This window comes from Macrobrachium nipponense, chromosome 18, assembly GCF_015104395.2.
Source record: "Macrobrachium nipponense isolate FS-2020 chromosome 18, ASM1510439v2, whole genome shotgun sequence".
In the NCBI taxonomy this organism is placed as follows: domain Eukaryota; kingdom Metazoa; phylum Arthropoda; class Malacostraca; order Decapoda; family Palaemonidae; genus Macrobrachium; species Macrobrachium nipponense.
In genome coordinates, this window is record NC_087211.1 from 12,628,515 (window position 1) to 12,646,803 (window position 18,289).

Consider the following 18,289-nt stretch of genomic DNA (forward strand, 5'->3'; position numbering starts at 1 on the left):
CGCTCTTCTTCGTAAGATCTGTTAAAGGAGCTGTCATGATTGAAGAGTTACATATTTGCATACGATTGTAATACCCACTACAGCGCAAAATGCTGTATCCCCTTCTACGTTAATAAGTACAGGAAAGTTATGAATAGCCGACCACCTTACCATGGATACTTTTCAAGACCTTGACCAGACACATAAAAACCTAGATAAACATGTTCGGTTTTAAAAAACTCACATTTAGATATTTTACTCTGAGATTATTTGTCTTTGTCTCTGTAGCACTAGCTCTACTTTATGTGAATGTACTTCTAAGGTATTAGAAAAGATTACAAGACCAACCATATAAGCATGTAGGGTATCCCTTAAAAGTCTCCAAACACTATATTATAATTGGGGCGCAACGTAAGCCGGAGGCATACGTAAAAATTGATAATGTACCCCTGAGTGTGCTGAAAACGGTGTATGAGGTACAATCACTTAGGTAATGTATCTGTAAAAAGCATTTAAGTAAGTCCAAGTTGGTGAAAAAATTTATTCTAACCTAACAGAGATAAGATGTCGTCGGTACATGGCACTGGAAACTATCGGAGTCGTTTTCCTGTTTAAGCGACAGAAATCTACGCAGATACGCCAAGTCCGATCTTTTATGGCATGACGTTTTGAGGGAAAAATTATATGGGCTTATATGATTTCCTAATGACTCCTATTACTAACATTTTTCAACTTCGTCATTTATCTCTATTTTGTTTTGAAATTTCATTGAGAGTCTATGCGAAGGTACGTATATAGCTTTATGTTTGTCCTTAGACCGTATTTGTTTTCAATGAACATCCGTTTTTCTCCCAGAGATCACTCGCTAGTGGAGAAACTTCCTGGTATTCAGGTAGAAGATAAAAAAAAATTCTGCTGAATCACCTCTGCTTGAATGACTTTACGGATATTACTTTAGATAGATTATCAGAGAGATTCATCCACGACTGGTTAGCGTGATTAAAAATAGCAACAATAAAAAATGCGATATTTATAACTACCGTATCCACGATAGTATACTTTTAGGGCTTTGTTCGCGGAAATCGTTATATTTCAGTGTCGGGAAGGATTAAAATTTCATTTCCCAGCAAAGTCTTTTTACACGCACTAAGACATTCGAGGGTGCTGCTTCTCGAGATTTTGCGTGCAAAGTGCGACTGCGGTTGTGGGAGAATTTCTGTTGGGTTCATTTGAACAATGTTACGATTTATGAGACAAATGTATAGTTCCTTTATATAAGTTATTATTTGATTAACTGTCTCATTTTGTTCAAACGGATTTTAATATGTTTGGAGGTTATAGGATTTTCCCTTTGATAAACACGCCTTATTTTGCAGGATGTAAGTTAATATTTTGTATACCCCTAGATGAATCTTACAATTACACTAGATACAGATCAATGTTTTTTATAACTATAGAGAGGTATCTGTAAACGCTCGCTTATCGGACTTCTCATTAAGGGAAGTTCGAACAACAGACGGTGAGTCCGTAAATACAGGATATTACGTGTACTAAAGGAATAAACAAGAATATTCTAATTTTTACGGCGCGTACAGTCGGGCTTTATCCACCACTACTTATAATAACTTACGTATTAAAAAAAAAACGAAAACCTGCTCTGATTACTTTATACGGTCGTGTGTTTCATAGGAAAAATCCTTTTTAATTCAAAAAGATATCGGTATGTATGAACCAACATTGCTTTTCCCCACTCTGCTAGAGTCGCTTATTGTATGGAATTTGCTATGCTTTGAACACTTCGGCAGTTTTTGACTGACCTTGACCGCTTGACTAGGTGACACAGTCACGAGTTTGCTTGTTTGATTCTGAACAAAAATGGGCTACTGTTTCTATTTTTTTTTTTTTTGTTTTTTTTTTTTGTAATAATGAAGATCCTTCTCTTTATTACCATCGGCAAACGTATTGTTGTGTTTTTAGCATTATGTTGCTGGTTACGTATAAAGCAATGAATGACGAACTATAGGAACTGAGCGATTACTAATAAGACAAGTTATCACTACTGCATCAATATTAACTGTTTGTACTTCATTCTTTGCTAAAATTTGAAATAGTGAGGGATCCTGGTCAGCGCATTTAGCTGATGAAAGTTTTTTACAGACATGTTATTCCTTGCAATCCAGCCATATTTTTAAAGTTAAGTTGAGTCATTGAGGTTCGATATTTTATATAACTCAAAAAAACTCAAGGCTAAAAACTGCGATCGGGACTTGCAAAGGAGCATTTATTGTCATGACCCGAAATAGTGTTACCTCTAATTTATCTAGATTTGTAAGGGTGTTCCACTTGTTTTTGTGTGGCATTTATAATCACTACGGTGTTTAACGACCCTATCCATGCATCTGTATAAATACAGACGTCCACTGCGTAAACGCATATTCACTGTTTAATATGATTTGTTACGTAAGGATTAATAATCACCCAAAATGATAAAATTAACAGTATATGATTATGATATTTCAGTAGAACTTCTGGAAACAGGACACTCAAAGATAAAAAACTCGCAGTAGCAATATCTCAATGATGTAGATAATTTCTGTAAAAAAAATAAGATTAAGAATGTCTCGTAACTTCAGCCACAGGAATAACGAAATTCGACCTGCAAAGGAAACACTCAAAGTTACTCCAAATGAATAAAAAATTGTACTTAGCTTGCTTTTGTGGGAAGTCACGTGTTTCCGATAAACGACACACGCCTTGGTCCTCCTTCTCTATTTAGCGGACGACCTGGTTTGGCTTCAGTTTCCCCCCGTGCGCGTTGTTTCGATGATTAGAGCCCATGAAAAGATCCGATGCTGCAGACGCGTTCGGTTTGTTTTTTTTTTCTTGCAGTGCCGGAAACGCTCCCTAACGATGTTTTCTTGAATGATTCTAATGAGAGACGAAGCTTGCGTTGTCGTAGGAAAAAGGACACGTCGGTTTTGTTTCTTGAAGTTATTCACTAATGATGATACTAAGTTGCTTGAAGAATCTCTTGCTTTCGTCGTCGTTAAAGAGTTCTTGTTGTTTTCTGAAGTCGCTCACTCAACAAAGATGATACTATGTTGCTTGAAGGAATCTGCTGCTTCCGTCGTCGTTGACTTCTTATGATACATGATTTATTATTCTGGTTTTTCTTCGTAGGACTTGTAGAGTTCTTCTGGTACGCTGGCCACCAATATTAGGGCTTGTGCCTTGTATGATAAGGCGCCCTATGAGGTAATGTTAGACTAGCGATAATCTTACGCTAAGTCGGTTGGTATTGCACTTCCATCTTCAATGGAGTGTCTGGGGTTTGTAGATCATTTACGAAGTCGGTATTATCTTGTTGGTTATGACGACGATGTGTTAAACTCATGGTGAGGAGGTTCTTGTAGAAAACACGAAATATAAAACTATATGTATTCTTCTGAAGTTTTACATGCTGAAGATCAGATATGATTGTACAAGTCTTCTAATAACGATAGCTTGATCGCTTCTGCCAATGATGATGGCTAATCCTATTCCTCTACATGATAAAGCTTAGGTAAAGAGGTACAGGTCTTCTAATGACGATAGCTAACTCTGTTCTGCTGTCTACCATCTCTGTTACAAGTTATGAAGGAGCAGACAGTAGTTCGAACATATGAACATACATACAAATGACATAGTTTCATACGAACACACAATCAAATGAGACACGCTACAGATCACGTAGGCCGTTTGAATTATAGGTCGGGGTAGTTGTCTCAAGCAGGGAGCTTGGACTGTTTCAAAACAAATGAATGACCACAGATGACGGCATGTCAACTTAGCCTACATACTTATTGTATACGTCATCTTTAGCGTCTCTAGTCTGATCACATTCCTGCAAGCAATCTATATATGGACTAACATTCCATATTTTTATTATGTAAACTTACTAAATAACACGTCGAATTGGCGGACGTGATAGAGCATAATATAATAATAATAATTACCCAGTTTTTATTTCTTACCGAGCTTTAGAATTGGAGGACTGTGATAGAGCATAATAATAATAATAATAATAATAATAATAATAATAATAATAATACTATAGTTTTTATTTCTTACCGAGCTTTAGAATTGGAGGACTGTGATAGAGCATAATAATAATAATAATAATAATAATAATAATAATAATAATACTATAGTTTTTATTTCTTACCGAGCTTTAGAAATGAAGAACTGTGAAAAGCTGCGAACCTAAACTTGGCAATAATTCCCAAGAGACACCTGACCCTGGCTGATCGAAACTGCCAAGAAAACACAAAATTTCTGAGGAGGAATCACCCCCTGTCAAAACATCAACAGACGGTTTATTGGATATTAAAACTTTGGAGAAAAATAAATAAGAAACCAATAAAGGAAAAAAATGTGTTTAGGTACGAACGCTCTTGTCTTCCACGAGCACAAAATCAGTGCTTGATGGAGAAAATTCTTACGCTTTCAAAAAAAGTTATATAGAAGACTTGTTGGGATTTGCGAGTCAGGGCCGTGAATATCTAGCTTATTCAATCATGATTCTCTTTCCCCCATTGGCTGAAGATTTATATTTTTTCGTTGTTTTTGTGTCAAATATCATTTCTGTTCTAACGTTAACTACAGGATAATATATATATATTATTTACTGGCGTTGTGGGTCTATCGTGTTTCAAAATTTATACTTCTATGGTTATTTGTGTTGTGGTCGTAAACAGGACACACAAGTCGAAGTCCTTTCTAAGTATATATATATAGATAATATATATATATATATATATATATATAGATATATATATATATATATATATATATATATATATATATATATATATATATATATATACACATCACACACACACACATATATATATATATATATAATATATATATATATATATATATATATATATATATATAAAGTATATTGTATATATATGTATATATATATAATATATATATATATATATATATATATATATATATATATATATATATATATGCATGGTATGTATGTATGTATGTATATATATGTATATACATATACTATGTATATATGCATACATACATTTTTGTTTTTGTGTATGTAGATTGTGGACCGTATACGTGTGGCGGATATATTGAAGTAAACATCAGTGGAAGAACTCTCTCTCTCTCTCTCTCTCTCTCTCTCTTCTCTCTCTCGTCCTCCTCGTCTCTCTCTCTCTCTCTCTCTCTCTTTCTTTCTTTTCCTTTCACGCGCAGAAATTCCAGCATTAATCTCCGCGGGAAGCCGTTGTCACAAGGTCCGATTCTCGGTGGCTTGTCCATTAGAGTGATTGTGTTTTTGGTTCAACTTTTATGGCCTGGAAAGCATTCAGACTTGTACAGCTAGTTGGTTTGCAGTTCTAGAGAAAAAAAAGTCGAAAGAGCAGATAAAAATTGGAAATGTTCTCTAAGTAAATTTGTCTTGGGTGGTTTGTATTTATGGTTTATCTCTTATTTCTGTGGTAGATTGATTTTGAATAAGAATGAGGGGTAGATGCAATAATTTCATTTGTTGAAAGCAGAACTGCTCTCTAGAATTAAATGGAAGTAATTGTTCCTGTTCTCTACTACGAAGATTTTACTTTGGTGTTTTGTATTTATGCTTCACTAGTTATATCTTTATAATCTTACCTTTAATGAAATAGGGAGCAAATACAATCATTTCAGAGATAGGGAGTAAATACAATCATTTCAGAGATAGGGAGTAAATACAATCATTTCACTTAACGAAACGTAAACCGTTGTTTACAGTATGAAATATAAATGGGAATGTGTCTTGTAATAAGCATAATATATCCAAAGACGATTCAATTTTGACTGGCGAGAGCTCTGATATAAAAGGGGGAAAGGGCCTGTATTCTTTTCCATAGCCTTAATGGTGGAAACCCGTCATAATCATACAGAATTATACTGTAATCCTTAAATGACTGATTCAATAACAATTGGCCAATCAGCGGCAGAAACAAGCACAATTATTTTAAAAGGTTTCTTTAATATCGCTTTTAGTCTTATAACTGGAAGGAAATTATGAAGATTAATAAATCATACCGGCCATTATCCCAGCGATGTAACATTAGCTTGAAGAATCTCTCCTTCTTCTGGAAATCTTAAATAAATTAATTAATGTTAGGATAGCATGAATTCTCTCTCTCTCTCTCTCGTTCTCTCTCTCTCCTCTCTCTCTCTCTCTCTCTCTCTCTCTCTCTCTGGAAGTGTCCATGTAGAAGATGGATTTCTCTCTCTCTCTCTCTCTCAAGGAAATGTCCAGACTTGAATTGTAATTTCCGTCCCGAATATATTCCGATTAAATTATGATTGCTTTTAAGATCGGGTCAAATCTGAACGTTTTTATTGAGATAAAGATAATATTTTCCCCACAACATTCGCCATAATCAGACGTAAACGTTCCAGGCAAATCCCACTATTGGGATGACCTTCGGTTTTTGATCAGGAATATGGAGTCTTCTTTATTTTTCTATTTTTATTTTCTATTTAAATCCTCATCATGGAATCTTCATCAAAGCCTTCCGCCGCTTCTTCTTCTTTGATGTTCTTCAATAAGCGAGGCCTCCTGAGTCGGCTGCATTAGGGCGAATAGAGTGTAATGGGTTTTCGAATCTGGAGTCTTTTTGGGGGTCGTAGGAGGAAGACTTTTTGTCTCCCTAGATCACCATCCCTTCCAAAGGAAAGGGTTTCGTGTGTTCGTGCGCCAATGCTGTGTATGTTTTTTTTACATTTGAATTTCTTCATATTCTTGCATTCAGATCCAAAGGCTTTGTAGGGACAGCGTGTTCGAGTATGTGTCTAAGAATTCGAATAGTTAAGAGGACATTGTGGTTTTGATGATTATATATATATATATATATATATATATATATATATATATATATATATATATATATATATATATATATATATATATATATTTAGTATATATATAAAGGACAAATGTCAATCTATCTCGGGAGGATGAAGTTGTACAGACGGGAAGGTGTCATTCTCTCACACTCAGGAGGGAGAAGTAATATATCTTATCCCTTTCAACTAGATAAAAACTTATTTTATTTGAAGACTACTGTCTCGTGTTTACACTTCTTAATAACATAAAAAGCATTAGCTAGCAGAAACCGAGAGAGAGAGAGAGACAGTTGTCCAACGATTTTCGATAATGTACTCAATTCGTGGAGAGTAAAAGGTAATTCTATTACATCTCGGCTGAACACTTCTTGAGAACTGGGGACGTGACCTGATTGAAGATTCCTCAGTATTGGCTCAGAGATTCCCGGTATTTCAAAAGAGGATTCGTTCAATGGGCTCCATTATGGGTTCTCTTCGCTTTTATTTTCTGTGAGGGAAAGTTTCGTTAAATCAAGAATTCTTTATTTTGTTTTTACTGTTATGTTTTCATGTTCTTTTTTTGCATTAGAGCTACTTCAAGTGTCTATATACTTGAAAGTATGAATCGATATGGATTTTAAAAAATGCGGAGTAAACTCTCATTTTTGTAGTTATGTGTATCAGAAGGTGTCTGTTAGAAACATCCATTTTATTCCCTTTCTTGTCATGTTATTACTATTATTGGAAAAGTAAACCCACAATAGTATGTCTATTTGATTTTGTCAATCTAAACCTTTCTGCTTTATATTTATTGTGGATTTACTTTTCCGTTCTATTGACTCATGCGATTATGAGTTTCTTTGTATTATTATTATTATTATTATTATTATTATTATTATTATTTTTTTTTTTTTTTTTTTTTTTTTTTTTTTTTTTTTTTTTTTTTTTTTGCTCTATCACAGTCCTCCAATTCGACTGGGTGGTATTTATAGTGTGGGGTTCCGGGTTGCATCCTGCCTCCTTAGGAGTCCATCACTTTTTCTTACTATGTGTGCCGTTTCTAGGATCACACTCTTCTGCATGAGACCTGGAGCTACTTCAGCCTCTAGTTTTTCTAGATTCCTTTTCAGGGATCTTGGGATCGTGCCTAGTGCTCCTATGATTATGGGTACGATTTCCACTGGCATATCCCATATCCTTCTTATTTCTATTTTCAGATCTTGATACTTATCAATTTTTTCCCTCTCTTCTCTTCAACTCTGTGTCCCATGGTATTGCGACATCAATGAGTGATACTTTCTTCTTGACTTTGTCAGTCAACGTCACGTCTGTCTATTTGCACGTATCACCCTATCCGTTCTGATACCATAGTCCCAGAGGATCTTTGCCTGATCGTTTTTCTATCACTCCCTCAGGTTGGTGCTCGTACCACTTATTACTGCAAGGTAGCTGATGTTTCTTGCACAGGCTCCAGTGGAGGGCTTTTGCCACTGAATCATGCCTCTTTTTTGTACTGGTTCTGTGCAAGTGCCGGGCATTCACTTGCTATGTGGTTTATGGTTTCATTTTCGTATTGCACTTCCTACATATGGGAGAGATGTTATTTCCGTCTATCGTACTTTGAACATATCTGGTTCTTAGGGCCTGATCTTGTGCCGCTGTTATCATTCCTTCAGTTTCCTTCTTTAGCTCTCCCTCTGTAGCCATTGCCAATTGTCATCGCTGGCTAGTTCTTTAGTCTGTCTCATGTATTGTCCGTGCATTGGTTTGTTGTGCCAGTCCTGTGTTCTTTCTATCTTTCTCCTGTCTCTGTATATTTCTGGGTCTTCGTCTACTTTTATTAGTCCTTCTTCCCATGCACTCTTTAGCCACTCGTCTTCACTGGTTTTCAGATATTGCCCCAGTGCTCTGTTTTCAATGTTGACGCAGTCCTCTATACTTAGTAGTCCTCTCCCTCCTTCTTTCGTGTTATGTATAGTCTGTCCGTATTTGCTCTTGGGTGTAGTGCTTTGTGTATTGTCATTTGTTTCCTGGTTTTCTGATCTATGCTGCGGAGTTCTGCCTTCGTCCATTCCACTATTCCTGCGCTGTATCTGATTACTGGCACTGCCCATGTGTTTTATTATTATTATTATTATTATTATATTATTATTATTATTATTATTATTTAGAGGAAGAACGCTATTCCTATGGATTAAGCCTACCACAGGCGCTATGATCTTTTGAAATCCAAGCTTTGGAACCTACTGCATGAGAGAGAGAGAGCGAGAGAGAGAGAGAGAGTGAGTAGTGACTGGGAGAAAAAGTGCCTAAAAAAGGGGAAAGGAGGCCAGCTAACCATTTTTCTCCCAGTCACATTAAACATTCGGAAGATTTTTGTCACAAATTCAGAGAAGCACATATACCACTTCACAACATAAAACTTTTAAGCCTTGATGTAGATTCCCTGTTCACTAAAGTACCAGTACAGGACGTTCTTCAGTTTTTTAAGTGGGTAAAATTATCCCCCTATTCAGATCATTTCCCATTGACGCTTGACAAAATAATAAAGCTAGTTGAATTATGTGCATCTAATAACGTATTTTCATTCGGGGAATCATTCTGCAAGCAAAAATTCGGGTGTAGTATGGGTAGTCCTTTAAGTCCTGTTCTAGCCAATCTGTACATGGAATACTTTGAAACTACAGTAATAAATGCAATAAAACCCAAAAACATGCTGTGGATGAGATACGTGGATGATATCCCAACATTTTGGGATAATAGGTGGGGCAATTTCAATGAAGTTCCTCTCGAAATTAAACACATTAGTGCCCAGCATCAAATTTTTTAAAGTTGAATGGGAAACAGACAACAAAATTCCTTTTCTTGATGTTTTAATAATCAGAGATACGACAGAATACAAATTTACCATATACAGAAAACCACGTTCTCACTTTCACACATTCACTACTTTAGCTATCATGACATTTCTATCAAAATAGGTGTAGCTAGTAACTTGTTCTTAAGAGCCTTACGAATTTGTTCCCCAATTCCTGGAAAAAAGAATTTGAACTAATTCGCAAGCAACTTTCGTCTTTAAAATATCCTGACCATATAATTGAGAAAGCAATTCACAAAGCTAACGTATTTTCTACCGACCCCCTAAAGACAAGACCAGAGATACACCCAACATAAAATAATAATTCCCCACCTGGACACGATTAAGAGAATAACCAACCCCCTCGGAAAATCGAACCCTTTTGTATTTACTTACCCAAACACCTTAGCCAAATCCCTGATTAACGTCCAACAAAAGACATCTCCAAAGGACTCTGGGTATCGAATCCCATGCCAGGACTGTGACCAATCTTACATCGATTTACAGGTAAATCCCTTCCCCAGAGATTAATACAAACACAAACGTTCAGTTAGGTATGGACAACAGAACTTGGCTATTTTCAACCATATAAATGAACATAACCATAGAATAAACTGGAATTTGTCACGTGTAATTTATAGCAGCAACTGCCGGTACAAGAGTCAAATGATGGAATCCGCCTTAATAAAAGAGAGGCAGGTAATGACATCTCAAAAGGAGGATGGATTTCGGACACGATCGACAACGTCTTCATTCAACCAACCCTTAAGAAGATTAGAGGAAGATTATCAGCGGGGGTGACTTAAAATGGCTTGTTTGTGGATGGACCTCTTGGTATAAATACCACCTTTTCTGTAAACTTTTTCTCATTCATCTACCTGAAGAGGGAGACAGCAGTCTCTGAAATATAGTACTTTTTCTCTATTTTGGTGTTTTTATGGGCTCCTTTTATTAGATGGAACTCTGTTGTTAACAGAACATTTTTACCAGTCATATATATATATATATATATATATATATATATATATATATATATATATATATCATAGAGCTTATAAGTAAAATGACGAACAAACTGAATCATTTTGTTCGTCATTCTCGTAACGGAAAGGTGGGAGTTATTGCCGCCAGTGCACCTCATGTTATGCACTCTATGCATTGTTTATAAAGCGTTAACTTTGTACTAGCACGAATCACTTTTGGTTTCCAACCAAACTATAACGGCCACTTCGAGAGAGAGAGAGAGAGAGAGAGAGAGAGAGAGAGAGAGAGAGAGACAGTGTACCAGAGATTTGGTTACAGCGGCAGTTCAAGTTTTCTCAGTCAGACCGAAAATAAATTGCTGAGACATAAATGTGTTGGAGAGAAGCGTATGATATATTTTCCAACTAAAACGGTTACAGATCATTTTGGAAACGTTCATAGTATTATATATATATATATATATATATATATATATATATATATATATATATTCATATATATATATATATATATATATATATATATATATATATATATATATATATATAGATATATATATATATATATATATATATATATATATATATATATATATCTATATATATATATATATAAACGTCAAGTCCCATCCCACGCTCAACACCAAAAGACATTTCTGTATCCGTACAACAAAACAGCTCCTTAAAAAAGGGCTAAAATGGATGCTCATTAACTTGAGTACCTATATTACGGATCACCACAAGGTCCACAGAATACCTTTTCGCATCCTGGCTTTTGGAGAGAAGCAGATACCGGCCAAAGCACACCATAAACTAGTTGCATCATCAAAGCACAAATTCTCAACATCTCTCCGCAGCCAGGCCTCCTCATCTCCATCCGCATTGAGACAAAAGTCTTCTTTCGGGCAAAAGGTCCTTTTGCAGGACTCATCATCTGATATTCACGTTCCCCTGATCCTCGCGAATCTCTTCATATCCCCTTTTTTCAACTTTCTCCTTTGCCTCTCTCGCGTTTCAATGGTTGGCTCTTTCGTCCTCCACATTGCAAGCAGAGGTGCTTTATGCCTCTTTTGCACTTCCATGTCCCGTCCACTCGACGTCTGAATGGCAGCCACTTTGTGAAGAGAAGAAAAGATGGCATTGAAATATTTAATGCTCTGCGGTCTTTGAATTTCTCTTCTACTGCGATTACTAAGGTGACTGAAAGCGTATTTTTCTGGGGGGGAAGGGGGGGGTGGGGGGCTTAGGGGCGGATGGATTTGGGGTTGGGTGGGAGTGAGTACATCATACCTTTTCTGCTAAATGCCTGTATAGTGCCAAATGTATGATGGTGCCAAATGTATGATGATGCCTAAATCTATTATCTTATTCGAAGTCCAATACATTTCATGACTGGGCTCTGTGATTATCCCTTACTATAGTATTTGAAAGTTATGTAAACTTTAAATAATTAAGTAGGTTTCATTAGTGGATCACAAAATAAAAATTCTTTGACAAAAACGACACATAATTTTGCTTTCACATTAATACAAATCGCAAAATAATCGACAGTGAAAGTTTTAATTTCTCTCTCTCTCTCTCTCTCTCTCTCTCTCTCTCTCTCTCTCTCTCTCTCTCTCTAATGCTTGAACGTTATGTTAAATCCGTATAACAGGTCTTAATTCTTCCACCTTAAACTGCAAAAAATTGTCCCATAAGCTGACCTTCAGCCAGTCGTGCACTGAGGACATCTTGGAAGTAAAACTGTTCAATTTATGTCGAAAGCGATTTAAATTAAGCTGGTAACTGGGAAAGTTCAGTCTTTTATAAAGACAAAGCAAGGGAAAATGTTGTTAGTTAGTCCTTTATACCCAAAACAGGATTGAGCAAGATACACACATACACACACATTATATATATGTGGTGTACTTGTATTTTGTACAATCCTGTGTTGAGTATGAATCATTTACTAACAACATTTTCCCCTGGTTTCTCTTGACATAAGTCTGAGCTTTTCAAGTTGCCAGATTAATCTGAATTGCTTTCGACATAAATCAAGTGTCAATAAGTTTTATATTATCTCGTCTATAGACACATTTTACTGAGACCCTTCCAGAAAGCTGAAACATCGCGGAATAATTTAATATTGAATAGAAAATATCGCCACAAAGTCTTGACAAATCGGTTTTATAGTATTGAGTATTATAATTCCCATGAAGTCTGTACAATTCTGATTTAATTGGATGGCTTTATCAAGAGCCTAAGGACTTTAGGGCAACCTTTATGTGTCAGCTGACAGTTCAGTCACCAAAAGAATTTTCAGTTTGCAGGATTTTAGATTTTTTTTTAACTAATTAAATTTTTTCAGTCACATTTCCTAATATGGCACGTAGAATTATGGCCTACGTCTAATATTCTTACTTTTTATCATTATGAGATATTTACAAAAATAACTCAAAATTATTTGTTCATGTTCGTCATGCGTACGTGGGACAGAAAAAAAAAATGGATGGCAACCAGTTGCTGTAATATAAAATATAGTGTCTTGCCCTTGAAATCAACTGCTCCTAATTTGTCTTTATATATATATATACTATATATATATATATATATATATATATATATATATATATATATATATATATATATATATGTATATATATATATATATATATATATGTATATATATATATATATATATATATATATATATTTATATATATATATATATATATATATATATATATATATATATATATATATATATATATATATATATACATACATATATACGATATATATGTATATATATATACAATTGTCCAGATACCAAATTACGCTGTATCTTTATCTCATTATCGCTCTGCTATTGAGTTAATCGGTTAATTTAGCTTAAACTGGCCCTTTCCCAAAATTTTATAAAGACAGAGAATGGACTAGGAAGACTTGTGTGGACCTCCGGACTCTTAGAAATGACCAGAGTTATTCACTGTATTTAGTTTTACCGTCCTCCTTCAAGAGCAAATGTTACACTTTCCAACATCATACATAATCTAACACAGCCTTTACAGACAATGCAATTTGGTAGCAACGCTGATGTTTACGAACGCTATCTTTTACTCTCCCTCGATTTTTTCTTTTTTCTTTCTTTATATTTTCCAAAACAAACAACGATCTCGGAAATTATTTCGGAAAATCTCCCGAAAGAAATTTCACGGCTCAGTTGATGGCAGTCTGCATTTTTACAGAAGCCAAAATTTCATTGTTCCTGTCCTCAGAGAGAGAGAGAGAGAGAGAGAGAGAGAGAGAGAGAGAGAGAGAGAGAGAGACGTCGGGAAGCAGAGGAAACAGGTGGAAGAAAATGACAAAAGAATGACAAAACTTTGAGTTGGCGTATCTCCTTATGCAACGTAGGACGGTATAATGCCGTCAGTGGATTATTTACTGTAGGGGTGTCTACGGTGTCCCTTCGTCCCTAGCTGTATACCACCTTTTTATTATTTTGTTTTACCTCCTTACCCACTTCTATCTTGCTATCCAACCACTCTAACACCTTCTTTTCACTGTCTGAAGAGCTGAATGGCTGAAATTGCCCCAGAGCTTTCTACTCTAATTTGCATAAATCAGTAAGTATCGCATTTTGAATGACCCCAAATTGCAATCATTTCAACAGTATTTTTCCAGAGTGATAATATAACAATATCCTTCTCACTTGTCGTTCCTGGAAAAGTTACATATTTTGGAAACTATTTTGATAAAGGGTAATTTAATTCATTAAAGAAAGAGGTATTCAAGGCGCGTGGGCCAACACCGAAGTCTTCAATAAATCCTTGAGCCAGCACACTGGAATTTCTTCACTTTGCATAAACAATTCCAGACATGTCAACAAAAGGGTGAAGAAAGAAGGAATCATATTCACTGGCATTTTCTTCCAAAGGACTTTATGCTCGTTTTTCTCTCTAAACTATTTCGCGTTTTTCAAACAGTTTTGTTCTTTGGAAGCTTCAATTTCAAGTCGTTTAGGGACTGTCGGGCGATCATTTCATAATGTAGAGCCAACTGGAAAATTTCACTCTAATTAACTAAAAGAATATAAATATATATATATATATATATATATATATATATATATAGAGAGAGAGAGAGAGAGAGAGAGAGAGAGAGAGATATAGATATAGATATACACATGCATTATATATATAAATATATATATGTATATATATACGCATACATACATATATGCATGCATACATATGTAGAGAGAGAGAGAGAGAGGAGAGAGAGAGAGAGAGAGAGAGAGAGAGGAATGAAATCAGAATTTCTTTCTTTTCAGTAGCCACTGCCATTGGAATCTTTCATCCTTGGAAAAAAATAAAAAGTATGACACAGCAAAAGAAGGGAGAGAAAAGAGATTTCAAAAAAGCAAATCAATTCCTTCGGTCAACATTCCTGTACTAAAGAAATTATAAAAAAAAACCCAGTTTATGAAAAACTGAAAACTGGAAAGTTATTTCAATCTGTCTTTATTGTGGAGAAGTCCGGGACTCTGGGGAACCTAGAGTACGCCTTCCCGCAAGATGGAGATTGAGGGGAAGCGAAATCCTCGCTCGGACGAAATTAAGCTTAAAGGAAGCAGTGAAGGGGAATAGACGGTAATAAGGCGGTCATAGGAAGGATTAACGGTAGACGGAATCTCTGTCTTGGGAATGATTAGCTCCGGAAGGTGGAAAGTAAGACGCTGGACGGAGTCTCTTTACTGAAATTTTCATTTTGATTCTCTCTCTCTCTCTCTCTCTCTCTCTCTCTCTCTCTCTCTCTCTCCTCTCTCTCAGAGCGGCGTTTTTCCGTTTCCATTATCGAAGACGGTACCAGTGGGTGACTGAAATCCATCAGAAGCCTCGTCAGAAGCATGATAGCGTACCTAGTATTATGCTCAGCAAAACTGTATGAACATATTTACCTGATATCAGACTAAAAACATAGATGATTCATATAGTGGAATGTGAATGAATATATCTGGAAAGCTTTTTATTATGGATGATAAAAAACAGCGTTGACAGTGTAACTAGAAAGTGACTCTTGCTATGTTAGATTTAATATAAAACTTGTTTTAATGGGGTGGTTACCATTACTTTCATTTCCCGAAATATTTGCATAAACTCGGTTTACACTCTGTTTTATATATGTACATTATATGTATATATATAAATATATATATATATAATATATATATATATATATATATATATATATATATATATATATATATATATATATATATATATATATATATATTTATATACTTCAACCTTCTTTTAATACATGTTTTATAGAGATTCGATCAGCTTGGAGTAGAAACATAATTAATATAGACAAAAAGTTAATCATTTAGGTTTTGAAGACCAAAACTTGTAAAAGTTCCATAGTATTTGATACGTTTGATACCTTATTTATAATTGTTACTAAATTTTAAAAAAAATGTATTTGAAAAGTTGATGTACGTATTCACTTCTAAATAATAAACTTAAATTTAACCTTATCATTACTGAAAAAAATTACTATTGGTTTACGATTTTTGCTCCTATTTCGTATCTTGTGTCGAATTTAATTGTTTTAAATTGTTTGGCGACGCACACATATATTCTGAAAAAAAAAAACTTATATTGTAGAATCTGGTGTAGGATTTCTATGAATGAAATCTGACTTTTTCTATGTATTCAGGGTTTTTTTTTTTTAACTCCTGGCTCCCATAGTCCTCCTAATGGGTGACTGCGTTTGGAAGCACTTAAAATGCTGTGTGAGTAATTCCTTTGGCTCCCGTCTCTCCTATTCGCCTTTTGCAAATTTATTCTTTTTTATTCCTTTTACTGTACCGCCGTTCACATTCTCCCTCTTTCGTCATACTTTCCTCAGTCCTCTCCCAACAATTACTTCACAGTGCAACTGCTTTGAGGTTTTGCTCCTGTTATACTTTTCAGACATCTTTACTCAGTTTCCATTTCAGCGCTGAATGGCCTCGTAAGTCCCAGCCTTTAGACTAAATTCAATATTCTATTATATCCTGCTCCTCATTAGATCAGGGTTTGGTTCAAACTTCCAGACAGCGAAGCGTCAGACTCTTGCTCTATAATTATTCATAAAATCCAACCGATATTTTCTCGTGATGCAAATACATTTAAATAGGTCACCATATTCAACACAAATAATACCCCTGGGGGAAGTGGGTGGGGGGGGGGTATGTATTTTTGGAGCAATATAATTGACGCAGCATAATTGCATTCGAAATGAATTTTATTCAAACTGAACTGGAAAATAAAATCGAATATCATCGAGGGAATATGTATATCATGCAGCAGCATAATTATCGTCTACCTAAAAGCCACTAAATTTGCTGCTCCATTTGAGTCATTTGGGAATTTTTCTGCTGTTTAATACTCTGATGCTCTAATTAAACACATAAAAAACAAATAATAAAATTATATATATATATATATATATATATATATATATATATATATATATATATATAGATAAGATATATATATATATATATATATATATATATTATATATATATATATATATATATATATATATATATGAAACTGAATCACGAAAATATGGAACGTGTTGAATATATATAAATAAAGACAAATTCCGCGAAGGAAAGAGAAACGACGGAGTCCTGCAAGGGCTTTCAACTTCTCGTCCTTTACTGCTAAGTAAGGGACGAGGAGTCGAAGGCCTTGTAGCTCTATGTCGTTTCTCCTTCCTTCGTGGAATGTATATATATATATTTAGATAGATATATATATATATATATATATATATATATATATATATATATATATATAATATTTATATATATATATATATATATATAATATATATATAATATATATTATATATATATATAGTATATAATATATATATATATATATCTATATATATATATATATATATATATATATATATATATATGTATATATATATCTATATATAGATATATTATATATATATATGTGTGTGTGTGTGTGTGTGTGTGTGTGTGTGTCTGTGGGTGTGTGTGTGTGCGTGTGTTTGTGTTCATGTGTGTGTGTGTATGTATATACTATGTGTTTGTTTGTATGTGTCCTTTGTGTGTAAAAGCTTTGTTTGTCCGTTGACCAGGTTTGGAAGAAGCTCGAAAAACAATATAACGTATTCCAGTGTTCCCACAAAGGCAATCTTCGTGCATGCAGATGCATCCCTTTCCGACCCTCTGTTGCTGAGGTCTGGAGACTTTCATTTCCCAGACATTGTTGGTTTTTGAAAATTTTTTTGACAATTTTCTGAAGATAGTAATTACGAAATCAGCGAAGACGTCCTAACTTTTCCTGAACTTCTCATTGTCACAGGCTCTTGGAAACCGACTTCTGGTCGGGTGTCTTCTCCTGAAGAATCAGGAATGTGCTTAAGCGGGAATTCCGGGAATCGAGGCTTTGGGAAGGAATTTCACACCACTGAAGGTAAGTGCTGTCGTCCATCTTTTTAGCCTCTCGGAAATCTCTCTTTGTCAGATTTGTGGAGTTGTTTACTCATGGCAAAATATGATGTTGAGTGAAAAAGCG